The sequence below is a fragment of the Triticum dicoccoides genome, chromosome 4B, assembly GCF_002162155.2.
Source record: "Triticum dicoccoides isolate Atlit2015 ecotype Zavitan chromosome 4B, WEW_v2.0, whole genome shotgun sequence".
NCBI classification, from domain to species: domain Eukaryota; kingdom Viridiplantae; phylum Streptophyta; class Magnoliopsida; order Poales; family Poaceae; genus Triticum; species Triticum dicoccoides.
In genome coordinates, this window is record NC_041387.1 from 649713182 (window position 1) to 649728592 (window position 15411).

Here is a 15411-nt window from a genome sequence, read left to right on the forward strand (position 1 = left end):
AAACCTCTCACTCGGGGGCTTAGCTGCAGCCCAGTGCTCGCCTAAGATATAAAAATCCTACCGAGTGAAGAGCAAACCTCTCACTCGGGGGCTTAGCTGCAGCCCAGTGCTCGCCTAAGATATAAAAATCCTACCGAGTGAAGAGCAAACCTCTCACTCGGAGGCTTAGCTGCAGCCCAGTGCTCGCCTAAGTGGATTAAGGAATAAGTCGACTGCGGTGACGTCTTTCTTGAATCCGCAAAAGACATTTCAAGCCAAAAGCAATCATATTCAAACATCAAATTCAAGTTCGGAACGATACCTAAAGGAACCGAAAGTGCTTAGGCGCTGAGCCTGTTAAAGCTTATCGGTTACAACTCCACTCGGCATACCGAGGCAAATTTAAAGTGTCGAGTGTAAAAGAAGTTTTTTACCCCTCCTGTGGAGGGCTGGAAGGTGCAACAAACTCATCATTATCAATTCCATCTGCGATCCGAGTGGCAGCAGCAATGAAAGTTTCCATAAAGGACCTGAAGTCGTGTTTCTTGGTTTTGGCCACCCGGAGGGCTGCCAGCTTGTCTTCTCGCGCATCTTTGCAGTGGACTCGGGCCAGACACAGAGCAACATCTGCACCGCACCGAGCCGAGGACTTTTTCCACTCCTGCACTCGACCCGAGACCGTGTTCAAGCGAGCCACCAGCGACTCGAGGTCGTTCGGGAGTGTCTCCCCGGGCCAGAGCGTTGAGTCGATGCGAGATGTGGCGACCTTCAGCCTTGCAAGATAGTCCACGACAGCTGCAGCACGGGACTCCAGTCGGAAAACATTCATGGCAACTTTGTCGTTCACCGGAGAATTGACAGGGTCAAGGTTTGGTTCCAGCCGGCTAGTCTCTTCTTCAAAGTCTTGACAAAATTCTGCAAGGGCGATCACCGAGTCAAGGCAATGGTCGAATGGAAAAATCACAGTTGAAAATGATTGTTGAGCATAAAGGTTTACCTTCAAGCATAAGGAATAGCTTCTTGGCAAGACCATTCGGGAAAGCCTCCAGATCATTTTTCTTCCCAAGAGCAGCTTTCAGATTGGTATTTTCTTGTTCAAGCTTGGTGACTGAAGCTAACTTCTCGTCAGCAAGCTTGATCCTCTCAGCTAGTTCAAGGTCTTTTTTCTGTTGGGCCTCCTTCACCTTACCTGCAAGTTACAGCAAGATCAGATTTTGAAACAAATAAAGGGAAAAAGTAGTCGTCGAGGTCTCACCAAACATACCTTTGGTCTCCTCCTTTGCCTTCGTCAGATTCTCCTGAGCCAGCTTCAAATCCAGCTCGAGCTGAATGTGCTTGTTTTCCATCTCAGTGTAGCGAGCCGCAAGGTCACAGGATCTCTGCGAAGAATCAATCGACTAAATGTCAAAGATAATTCACTTCCGAGTGGAACAGGAAAAATCATGCGTTTCTAAGACTACAGCCGAATACAAGCATTCGACCGTAGTCTCGGGGACTACACCCAGTGGGTGCACTCAGCATGCCCCCACTAATCCTATTGAAGACAGAGTCGACCAGTCGACCTCAAAAAAAAACAAGATGTATTCTTTGAGACTGTAATCGACTGCAAGCAGTCGACCACAGTCTCGGGGACTACACCCAGTGGGTGCACTCAGTGTGCCCCCACCGGTTTGCGAAATCCATTCGCCATAGTCGAATGACGGAAAGACTGAACTTATAAAGCCTAAGGCCGACTGCCAGCAGTCGACCTTAGCCTTGGGGACTACACCCAGCGGGTGCACTCAGCGTGCCCCCGCTAACACGGAGTTTAAATCGACACGCCCAGTGGGTGATCACTATAAATTCTGGAAAGAAAACAAGCGGTGGTCGACTGACCTGAACATTGCTTTGAAGGGCGGAACTGGCGTCGTAAGCTGCCTGGCTCGCATCCCGGATGGTCTTCAACTGCTCCATCATGATCCCCGCCTGGCATATCGCTTCCTTCGCGGCGCCAGCTTGGTCCTCTGGGACGTGGTGCGTCGTGAAGAGGGAGGGCTGCAGAGCACTCGTCAGTGGATCTGCGAAGGACACAGTGTGTCGAGTGGTGTTCTCTTCCTCCGCGGCCAGAGTCTCAGGCACCGTCACATCCTGGGGCACCCTGCCGGCAGACGCTTTCCTACTCCTTCTGTGCTTTAGCGGTTCCTCATCTTCATCATCATCAGGGAGAGTGATAACGACATTGGATGGAGCTACAGAAAAGAATCGGAGTTAGAGATCATGAGTCAGTCGACTAGAAACAGTGTTAAGAGTATAGTACCAGGTTTTGAGGTTGTTGCGTCCTCCATCTCATGGTCGTCAGCCCGGGCTGAGATCTCAGAAGTAGCAGCACTGCAACTCCAAAGAATCAGTCGACTGACTCCAGCGCCAACCAGAGATAAAGTTCGCACAAAACAAGAAGACCTAAGCAGCATGATTACCCTGATATGGTGGGGATGGACACCTTCATCTTCGACAGGAGCTTGGTCGGCTTTGACGGGGCCGCCCTGGGCTGCTTTGACGCCTTTTCAGTCGGCGCCGGAGAGGTGGTCCGAGGGCGCTTGGTCGACTGTGTAATAGTCGCAACCCCCTTGCCACGTTCAGTCGCAGGGTCATGGACAAGCTTCGACCGCCTTTCCGAGCGCGGTGGTGCGACCTCCTCCTCCTCCTCCTCTTCCTCGTCCTCATCGTCATCATCATCATCATCATCATCGGCAGCGTCCGAGTCCCACTCCTCCTCCTGGCTCTCGCCCCCGCTCGCTTCTCCCTCCTCGGTCGGAGCCTGTGCTCCATTGGGCATCGAGTACAGCTCAGTGAGGGCCTGACAGACATCAAGACAAAGATCAGTCGACCGATCGGCAGAGAAAACAGAAATAAATGTGAGAGAATACAATGGGAAGTGGAGCAGACATACCTTGTTTGGATCACTGTGGCAGTCGAGTGGAGGAATCCTTCTGGCTCCGCGAGGGTTATCCTTGTTCCCAGTAACAGCGGCCATCCACCTTTCCAGAGTGGCATCGTCGACTGCTTCTGGATTGACCCGAGTCACATCCTCAGTCCCGCAGTACAACCACATGCAATGGCTCCGGAACTGAAGAGGCTGGATACGACGCCTAAGAAAAACCTCCAGGAGATCCATACCCGTCACTCCCTCCCGAACCAACTGAACTACACGCTCCATCAGCATCTTCACGTCAGCTTTCTCCTTCGGAATCACCTTCAGGGAGGAGGGCTTGTTCACTCGGCCCATGGTGAACTGAGGGAGTCCACTCGACTGCCCCGGCGTCGGCTGATCCTGGCAGTAGAACCAGGTCGACTGCCAGCCTCTGACTGACTCAGGAAATGTCATGGCTGGGAAGGTGCTCTTGTTCCTCACCTGGATCCCCAGACCCCCACACATTTGGACAACTCGGGTTTTTTCGTCGCCTGGGCTCGCCTTCTTCACGGTCTGAGAGCGACACGTGAATATGTGCTTGAACAAGCCCCAATGCGGTCGACAACCCAGAAAACTCTCACACATGGACACGAACGCGGCAAGGTAGGCGATAGAATTCGGGGTGAAGTGGTGGAGTTGCGCTCCAAAGAAGTTCAAGAAACCACGGAAGAAAATGCTCGGCGGCAAAGAAAATCCGCGGTCGACATGGGTAGCCAGAAGCACGCACTCACCCTCTTCCGGCTGGGGCTGCCACTCTTTTCCCGGAAGCCTCGCAGCTCCATGAGGGATCAGGCCCTCGTTGGCCATGTCGAGGAGATCCTTCTCCGTGATGGTCGACTGGATCCAATCTCCCTGGACCCAGCCTTTCGGCAGGCGAGATCTAGACGAAGACCCGCCACGACTGGTGGATCTCCCCTTCGCCTTCTCCGTCGCCGACGCCTTCTTCGCGCGTTCCAACGCCGCCATCTTCTCCTTTACCATGGCTGCCGGCGGGACGCGCGAGGGGAAGTTGTGCGGAGGCGAGAGCGAGCGCGTTGGGCGGAGACGAAGGGAACAGAGGGAGAATGCTGAGGCACTGTTCAAAAAACCCTCGCCGGGCACATTTATAAGATCCCTTCCGAGTGGATGACAGGTGGGTCCGGTCGATCTAATCATATCCTGAACAGTTACGCGGACGCGATACGTGGCGAAAAAAGCGGCGCGGGGATCGAGGCGTCTATGCCCTGTCCCGTCCGAACACCGCGGTCCGCCCCGCTTCGCGCGCTTCCCCAAATTTCGCATCCCGCGGAATCCGCGAACGGCAGATCGGTCTGCCAAACGCGGGATTTCCTCCGATCCGTCGCTCGGAAATCGGCGAAGTCCAAAAGAACACTCGACGAAAGAAAAGAATGGATCGAATCGACTGAAGAAAGGTTGCTCACTATCAACAAAGAGATTTTTTGGTTCAAAACAACGCACGACCAGTATGCGAAGGCTAATCAGAAACAGCATCAACTCCTTCATCACTCAAGCCTCAATCCATTCGGGGGCTAATGATGGAGTCATGTACCTAGGGTAGGGTCACAGACCTGATCTAAGTACCCTGCCCAAGGACACCCTTAGAAGAGATCACCTTCCAGTCGACCTACGAGGGACTCACTCGACTGACTTGAAGGACTCGACCACGAAGACTCACTCGACCACCAGAAGGTCAAGAGGCACTCTGCACTGCAACGGTCTGTAATTAAGTAGACTTTATGATAGTAAAGACACTTTATGTGGGGCGTTATCAGTAACGCCCCGGACTTAATGTACCTTAAACCCTTCATTACGTGGGTTGGCTGGGGACCTGGCGCACTCTATATAAGCCACCCCCCTCCACAGGCAGAAGGGTTCGGCACCCTGTAATCCATATACAGATAATCCACTCGACCGCCTCCGGGTTCCGAGACGTAGGGCTTTTACTTCCTCCGAGAAGGGCCTGAACTCGTACATCTCTTGTGCTTACAACCTCTCCATAGCTAGGACCTTGCCTCTCCATACCTACCCCCCACTCTACTGTCAGACTTAGATCCACGACACCGTCCAACATAGAAAAACACATTATAATTAGTTGTTTACTTACTTGGACTCATGGAAGGGATCGACTAATTATGGCTTCTCCTATCTACACAATTAACACTTCCTGATGTGCTAATTGGATTTATTCAGCTCGAAGTTGACTTCGAATGGCATATTCAGAATCCCAATTAACGTGAGATGCTTTCTATATCATGTGGGGCTGAGCAATTAATGCACTTATCATTTCGAATCGAAGGAGGCACATCTCAGTATAATCACGTGTCAGGAGCACATAAGCATGTGATCTATTTTGCATCTGGAATCATGTCTCATTAACACGGTTACACATGATACTAGGTTTCTCATGGTTGGTCTTATAGGAAAGTAACTTATTTTTTTTATGGCATAGTCAAAAATAACTCTATAAATATGGTCTCTTTCATTCATACCTAGTACTTACTCACACACGTACTAGTAGAGAAATCCTCATCCTCTTTGTAGGTCCAAAAATCATAGTGATGGTCCATGCAAGCCATGTCTTCATTTTCCTTACCTTCTCAAATTTAGCCATAGCCATGGCCACCCTTCCAATCTCATATGACCCTTATATAGGGAAGTGTAAGAGTAGTTGTGAGGAAGAGCTCAATCTATCTTTGTACCTCCACCAAGTCGCTAGTGGACCAGCCCACAACCAAGAAATAATTGTCAACCCTGGCTTTGAGAACTCGTTCAGTATGGTAGCCGTTAATGACTGGGAGATACATGCTGCACCTGATTCCACGTCAAGTATCATTGCTCGGGCAAAGGGAATGCATATCCAGGCTACCAAAAGTCAGGCCAATGGCGTTGCTTGGTTTCTTCCTTTCAGCATGGTCTTTCAGGATTCAAGGTATGTCCATGCAGGTTTAAACATGCAAGAATTATTTGTACGTTCAATATACAATTATTTTTTGGAGGTTTAGTTTTAAAAATTGTTGTTACACTTTTAATAGGTTTGGCGGTTCTACGTTACAAGTGATGGGGCCAATTACTAGTGCAGATGGTGAGTTTGCTATTGTTGGTGGGACTGGAAAATTGTCGATGGCGCGTGGTACTGTGAAGTTCATAGCAATCCAGGCCCAAAGCAGCTCCATAGAGAACTACAGAAAAATTGATATTCATGCATTCTACACACCCTCGCTGACCGTAAGTTTAATTGGTGTCTGCACTGAAGTATCATTGTGGTATATATATTATTTCCTATTTGCTAGCCAGTTTTGAGAAATTAAGTTTATAAATCTATTATATAGGAACCATATCTGTTGATGTCAAGAAAAACGTCTACATGTACACATAATATATCTTTTATACAATGATAGAATGATCAATACGTATTTGAAAGAAGAAACGAAAAACAAAACAGAAAATACAATTTTCACTTTTATACAGTAAAACTATTTTTGAAATATTTTTAGTCACTATTTTTGTTTATTAAACGAATAATAGGTGTCGTAAATTTCATAGTGCTTGTTTAATTCCTTATTAAGAAGTATGCTAACAACTTATTTATCTACCTTTTACCGGTCTAAGACATAAAGAACAAACATGCAGCGCTTCAGCTCGAAACACGAGCAAGTAATCCTAGAGAAATAAACTATGTGTTTTTCCGTTATTGCTAGTAGTACTATCTGGTTATAATATGAATGTTGGGGAAGACCTCCCATTATTTACTTTGAAACATTGTATGTTTAATGAAATATCTTCATATACATCCATCAAGCGTTTATCTTTGTTCTAATATGGATTTTATAATTACATCTAGAGTAATGTATTGTCAATGAATTATATATGAAAAATGTTTTGAGCATCTGTTGTTCATTGCCCTTGCTACTTTTACATTCGATCCATATATGGTTTGTATGGAAACAACTCCTATTTCCATTAAAATGTTGTTTTGGGTGTTGATGACCACAAGTTGTGACTTACCGCGTAATTTCCACAAAATGAGCAAAATTTAACAAAAAAAGGCAAACTGATGCAAGCTACCTCTTGCTGCAACTCTATTACCAACTTCTCACCCCTAGCGTTAATGAACATTCAGTGTGTAACCCTACGGGTTCGAGAACATGCAGACATGACCGAGACACCTCTCCGATCAATAATTAATAAAGAAACCTGGATGCCCATATTGACTCCCGCATATTCAACGACGATCTTAATCAGTTTGAACCACGATGTGAAGGATTTAGTTAATCCCGTGTACAATTACCTTTGTCTTGCGATCTTTTCCTGCTCGAGATTTGATCGTCGGTAACGCCGTACCTAGTTCAATCTCATTAGCGGAAAGTCTCTTTACTCGTTTCGTAATACAATATCGTCATGACTAAACTCATTAGATACATGCTTGCAAGCTACTATCAATATTGTGTTACCGAGAAGGCCCAGAGATATATCTCAGTCCGACAGAGTAACAAATCCCAGTCTCGATCCATGCAAAACAACAAACACTTTCTGAGATACATTAGGGCACCTTTATTATCACCTAGTTATGAAGTGACATTTGATATCCACAAAGCATTCTTCCGATATCGCCTACAAGCGCTGCTCTTGCACCATGGGAGAACGACAAACAACTAGGGCACCCAGACACACCAATCGTTTGTACAATCTCCATCAGTGGTGCTGCACTATCTAGGGTTGCTGCGATGCGCGACTGGATAGCTCCAACCGAGAAGACTTTCATCGAACGTTGTTCTGTTGCCACTTTTCAATATCTCAAAAGTCCACCACAATATTAATTTTGATGCTTGATGAAAGAGATGTGGCAGAGGCTTCAAATGGTGGATGGTGGTCTGTTGATAGTAGTGATACAGGACAGAATGTCTAATAGTGGTATTCGACAATACACAGACCATGATCAACAATGACGATGCCGCGGCGGACAATAGTGGGAGGAAATGTAAAGAAAAATCTGTGAAATTCATGAATCCAACTTAAAAAGGGTTTTGTATACACGTAAATTTGAAGTATACCCAATATCGAAGACCATAGACTTCATAAGCTTCAACTTAAGCTTGTAAATCCATACAGCAGTAGAATCTTGTCTTGTGGTTATTTAAATCAAAAGATACAAAATCTCATAAAGGTGTGATAGTGATTTTCACTTGTCGTTGCTTTCAGACTTGGAAACACAATTTCAATGTCTCTTTGCTTATGCGAGACTTGAGGAATATGCTTACTGGCGGTTCTTCTCAACACAAGAACCACCGCCAGATTTGTGGATCTGGTATGTGCAGCTCTACAATGATTACTTTTATATGGCTGGAAACAAAAAAACTTCTATGAGGAGCTCGTAGTTGACCACTAACTGTGTGCGCAACATGACGCAACATCTGGAATGTGAGAAGAATCAAATTCTGTTTGTGATGAGCATTTAATGCAGCTAGACCGTACTGCCTAGACAAGCATATAGTTGACTACAATAGCGTGGGGGCTCATACACATCTCAGGTGCATATATATATATGCACAAAGTCTTTGATTCACGCTAAAGAAGCATCTCGCATAAATGTGTGTGTTTACCGAGCTTGTATTACTAATAATTACGTAATCCTTCCATGTCATGATCTTTTTATAAATATACGAAGGTAAGGGAAATGTGTTAGGACATGAAAATTACAATGGCCCCACGACATGATTATAATTTATAATAGATTTTGGTGTCTTTTGTACGTATAACATGTACAAACACCCCACGACCCCTCCCCATGGCGCCACCAGTAGCAAATCCACACCGCCACTCTTCTTTCCAAAGATGACACCAGCCGAGGTGCGGTAGTGCTGGCCCAACGCGAAGTAGCCGGGTCCATGGACGCCACACGGAAACCCGTGGAGCGGCTGGGACGGGGCCATCGTGGATTACGCGCGCAGCAGCCTAGGCGGCATCCCTGGTCATGCGGAGGTAGAGGTCCCTCGAACCGGCCGATGGGATCCCGTAGCCTCTCTGGCAATGGTTGGCCAATGGTGGCACCAAGATCTCTGTCAGTTGTTCTAGTGGATGTCAATGGCGCTATGAGGGGTCATCGAGGGATGTTGGTTCCCTGACAACAATCCGGCGGCTGCGCGCATCATCAGGGGATGGCCCACTATGGATCCAGGCAGCTACTAGTTCAGCGTGGCGCGAATGCGAGTGAAATTCCTATCGGCCACATTCATGGCGGACGATGGTGGCATCTTGGCCATCATCTCCTTGTTGAAGGCATAGTTGCTTGTATTCTTGGTCATCTTGTTTCTGCTGCTCCAGGGAAAGCCCTAGATCAGGGCCTCCCGGATTCGATGATGACGGGCCCTTCGCGGCCCTTCTCCCTCTTGGGGGCATCGTCTTGGAGCAGATACTGGCTGGAGGGGGAAACAGGAGGAGTGGTGTTGCATCTACCGCAACGACGACGATGACAGGTAAACGCGGCCTGGAGCAGTGGAGCCTTGGTGACGTATGCGTGTTGATGGACGTGCACAGGTGATTGCGTTGTTTGGCATCATGGTCGAATCGACGACATAATGGTCTGACAAAGTGAATGCATAGGTCGCTCCCGAAGATGGGACGACGTAAGAAGGTTGCGGCTGGTTCTAGAGCGTGTGCATGCGATGAGTACAGAGGATTTGCCAGGCCAGTTGGTTCTCTCTTTTTTCCAGCCGGTGGCTTGATGAGGCCATCGGATTAGATGGTGTGTGTTGATGCGAGGTCAAGGCACATCATGAAGTGTGTAGGTGTAGCGACTGTCGTCGCCATGAAGTCGACTTCGAGTTGATCCTTGTATTTGTTTTGTCGGGTCTGTTGAGTAATATAAAAAATTGTTGTGTGCATCGTTCGATGCACAGGCCGAGCGTGATCCATCTTTAAAAAAAATTGCAACATGAAAAACAATATTGTGTCAAAAAAATGTTTTCCTTTTCCCCTTTAAATATGGTGTACTCCCTCTGTTTTTATTTAGTCCGCGTATTAACTTTGGCCAAAGTCAAGCTTTCGACACTTTGACCAGGTTTATAAACAAAAATATTAGCATATACAATAACAAATCGATAATATTAGATTTATTATTAAATGTACTTTCACATCATATATATTTGTTATGGTAAATGATTATATTGTTTTCTATAAACTTCGTCAAACTGTATGAACTTTGACTTCAGTCAACTCTAATATGCAGAGTAAATAAAAACGGAGGGAGTACTACTTAGTATTACAAAAACATTTGCCAGCAGCATCGTGTTGTGATCAGCTAGACAAAGTTTCTCTAGAAAATAATGGAATGAACTAAATTTGTATCCCATAGGGTTACTATAGATGCTTGTGACAAAGCTTCAGTTAGTAGAGATAAAAGATAGAGAATCCTCGTCACTAGTTGATCACAAAATGCTTGATCACCGTCCAACATAGAAAAACACATTATAATTAGTTGTTTACTTACTTGGACTCATGGAAGGGATCGACTAATTATGGCTTCTCCTATCTACACAGTTAACACTTCCTGATGTGCTAATTGGATTTATTCAGCTCGAAGTTGATTTCGAATGGCATATTCGGAATCCCAATTAACGTGAGATGCTTTCTATATCATGTGGGGCTGAGCAATTAATGCACTTATCATTTCGAATCGAAGGAGGCACATCTCAGTATAATCACGTGTCAGGAGCACATAAGCATGTGATCTATTTTGCATCTGGAATCATGTCTCATTAACACGGTTACACATGATACTAGGTTTCTCATGGTTGGTCTTATAGAAAAGTAACTTATTTTTTTTATGGCATAGTCAAAAATAACTCTATAAATATGGTCTCTTTCATTCATACCTAGTACTTACTCACACACGTACTAGTAGAGAAATCCTCATCCTCTTTGTAGGTCCAAAAATCATAGTGATGGCCCATGCAAGCCATGTCTTCATTTTCCTTACCTTCTCAAATTTAGCCATAGCCATGGCCACCCTTCCAATCTCATATGACCCTTATATAGGGAAGTGTAAGAGTAGTTGTGAGGAAGAGCTCAATATATCTTTGTACCTCCACCAAGTCGCTAGTGGACCAGCCCACAACCAAGAAATAATTCTCAACCCTGGCTTTGAGAACTCGTTCGGTATGGTAGCCGTTAATGACTGGGAGATACATGTTGCCCCTGATTCCACGTAAAGTATCATTGCTCGGGCAAAGGGAATGCATATCCAGGCTACCAAAAGTCAGGCCAATGGCGTTGCTTGGTTTCTTCCTTTCAGCATGGTCTTTCAGGATTCAAGGTATGTCCATGCAGGTTTAAACATGCAAGAATTATTTGTACGTTCAATATACAATTATTTTTTGGAGGTTTAGTTTTAAAAATTGTTGTTACAATTTTAATAGGTTTGGTGGGTCTACGTTACAAGTGATGGGGGCAATTACTAGTGCAGATGGTGAGTTTGCTATTGTTGGTGGGACTGGAAGATTGTCGATGGCGCGTGGTACTGTGGAGTTCATAGCAATCCAGGCGCAAAGCAGCTCCATAGAGAACTACAGAAAAATTGATATTCATGCATTCTACACACCCTCGCTGACCGTAAGTTTAATTGGTGTCTGCACTGAAGTATAATTGTGGTATATATATTATTTCCTATTTGCTAGCCAGTTTTGACAAATTAAGTTTATAAATCTATTATATAGGAACCATATATGTTGATGTCAAGAAAAACGTCTACATGTACACATAATATATCTTTTATACAATGATAGAATGATCAATACGTATTTGAAAGAAGAAACGAAAAACAAAACAGAAAATACAATTTTCACTTTTATACAGTAAAACTATTTTTGAAATATTTTTAGTCACTATTTTTGTTTATTAGACGAATAATAGGTGTCGTAAATTTCATAGTGCTTGTTTGATTCCTTATTAAGGAGTATGCTAACAACTTATTTATCTACCTTTTACAGGTCTAAGACATAAAGAACAAACATGCAGCGCTTCAGCTCGAAACACGAGCAAGTAATCCTGGAGAAATAAACTATGTGTTTTTCCATTATTGCTAGTAGTACTATCTAGTTATAATATGAATGTTGGGGAAGACCTCCCATTATTTACTTTGAAACAATGTATGTTTAATGAAATATCTTCGTATACATCCATCAAGCGTTTATCTTTGTTCTAATATGGATTTTATAATTACATCTAGAGTAATATATTGTCAATGAATTATATATGAAAAAACTTTAGAGCATCTGTTGTTCATTACCCTTGCTACTTTTACATTCGATCCATATATGGTTTGTATGGAAACAACTCCTTTTTCCATCAAAATGTTGTTTTGGGTGTTGATGACCACAAGTTGTGACTTACTGCGTAATTTCCACAAAATGAGCAAAATTTAACAAAAAAAGGCAAACTTATGCAAGCTACCTCTTGCTGCAACTCTATTACCAACTTCTCACCCCTAGCGTTAATGAACATTAAGTGTGTAACCCTACGGGTTTGAGAACATGCAGACATGACCGAGACACCTCTCCGATCAATAATTAATAAAGGAACCTGGATGCCCATATTGACTCCCGCATATTCAACAAAGATCTTAATCAGTTTGAACCACGATGTCAAGGATTTAGTTAATCCCGTGTACAATTACCTTTGTCTTGTGATCTTTTCCTGCTCGAGATTTGATCGTCGGTAACGCCGTACCTAGTTCAATCTCATTAGCGGAAAGTCTCTTTACTCGTTTTGTAATACAATATCGTCATGACTAAACTCATTAGATACATGCTTGCAAGCTACTATCAATATCGTGTTACCGAGAAGGCCCAGAGATATGTCTCAGTCCGACAGAGTAACAAATCCCAGTCTTGATCGATGCAAAACAACAAACACTTTCTGAGATACATTAGGGCACCTTTATTATCACCTAGTTATGAAGTCAAATTTGATATCCACAAAGCATTCTTCCGATATCGCCTACAAGCGCTGCTCTTGCACCATGGGAGAACGACAAACAACTAGGGCACCCAGACACACCAATCGTTTGTACAATCTCCATCAGTGGTGCTGTACTATCTAGGGTTGCTGCGATGCGCGACTGGATAGCTCCAACCGAGAAGACTTTCATCGAACGTTGTTCTGTTGCCACTTTTCAATATCTCAAAAGTCCACCACAATATTAATTTTGATGCTTGATGAAAGAGATGTGGCTGAGGCTTCGAATGGTGGATGGTGGTCTGTTGATAGTAGTGATACAGGACAGAATGTCTAATATTGGTATTCGACAATACACAGACCATGATCAACAATGACGATGCCGCGGCGGACAATAGTGGGAGGAAATGTAAAGAAAAATTTGTGAAATTCATGAATCCAACTTAAAAAGGGTTTTGCATACACGTAAATTTGAAGTATACCCAATATCGAAGACCATAGACTTCATAAGCTTCAACTTAAGCTTGTAAATCCATACAGCAGTAGAATCTTGTCTTGTGGTTATTTAAATCAAAAGATACAAAATCTCATAAAGGTGTGATAGTGATTTTCACGTGTCATTTCTTTTAGACTTGGAAACACAATTTCAATGTCTCTTTGCTTATGCAAGACTTGAGCAATATGCTTACTGGTGGTTCTTCTCAACACAAGAACCACCACCAGATTTGTGGATCTGGTATGTGCAGCTCTACAATGATTACTTTTATATGGCTTGAAACAAAAAAACTTCTATGAGGAGCTCGTAGTTGACCACTAACTGTGTGCGCAACATGCCGCAACATCTGGAATGTGAGAAGAATCAAATTCTGTTTGTGATGAGCATTTAACGCAGCTAGACCGTACTGCCTAGACAAGCATATAGTTCACTACAATAGCGTGGGGGCTCATACACATCTCAGGTGCATATATATATGCACAAAGTCTTTGATTCACGCTAAAGAAGCATCTCGCATAAATACGTGTGTTTACCGAGCTTGTATTACTAATAATTACGTAATCCTTCCATGTCATGATCTTTTTATAAATATACGAAGGTAAGGGAAATGTGTTAGGACATGAAAATTACAATGGCCCCACGACATGATTATAATTTATAATAGATTTCGGTGTCTTTTGTACATATAACATGTACAAACACCCCACGACCCCTCCCCATGGCGCCACCAGTAGCAAATCCACACCGCCACTCTTCTTTCCAAAGATGACACCAGCTGAGGTGCGGTGGTGCTGGCCCAACGCGAAGTAGCCGGGTCCATGGATGCCACACGGAAACCCGTGGAGCGGCTGGGATGGGGCCATCGTGGATTACGCGCGCAGCAGCCTAGGCGGCGTCCCTGGTCATGCGGAGGTAGAGGTCCCTCGAACCGGTCGATGGGATCCCGTAGCCTCTCTGGCAATGGTTGGCCAATGGTGGCACTAAGATCTCTGTCAGTTGTTCAAGTGGATGTCAATGGCGCTATGAGGGGTCATCGAGGGATGTTGGTTCCCTGACAACAATCCGGCGGCTGCGCGCATCATCAGGGGATGGCCCACTAAGGATCCATGCAGCTACTAGTTCAGGGTGGCACGAATGCGAGTGAAATTCCTATCGGCCACATTCATGGCGGCTGATGTTGGCATCTTGGCCATCATCTCCTTGTCGAAGGCATAGTTGCTTGTATTCTTGGTCATCTTGTTTCGGCTGCTCCAGGGAAAGCCTTGACCAGGGCCTCCCGGATCCGATGATGATGGGCCCTTCGCGGCCCTTCTCCCTCTTGGGGGCATCGTCTTGGAGCAGATACTGGCTGGAGGGGGCAATAGGAGGAGTGGTGTTGCATCTACCGCAACGACAACGATGACAGGTAAACGCGGCCTGTAGCAGTGGAGCCTTGGTGACGTATGTGTGTTGATGGACATGCGCAGGTGATTGCTTTGTTTGGCATCATGGTCGCATCGACGACATAATGGTCTGACAAAGTTAATGCATATGTCGCTCCTGAAGATGGGACGACAGAAGAAGGTTGCGGCTGGTTCTAGAGTGTGTGCATGCGGTGAGTGCAGAGGATTTGCTAGGCCAGTTGGTGCTCTCTTTTTTCCAGCCGGTGGCTTGGTGAGGCCATCGGATTAGATGTTGTGTGTTGATGCGAGGTCAAGCACATCATGAAGTGTGTAGGTGTAGCGACTGTCGTTGCCATGAAGTCGACTTCGAGTTGATCCTTGTATTTGTTTTGTCGTGTCTGTTGAGTAATATATAAAATGGTTGTGTGCATTGCTTGATGTACAGGCCGAGCGTAATCCATTTTTAAAAAAATTGTAACATGAAAAACAATATTGTGTCAAAAAAAATGTGTTCATTTTCCCCTTTAATAATGGTGTACAACTTAGTATTACAAAAACATTTGCCAGCAGCATCGTGTTGTGATCAGCTAGACAAAGTTTCTCTAGAAAATAATGGAATGAACTAAATTAGTATCCCATAGGGTCACTATGGA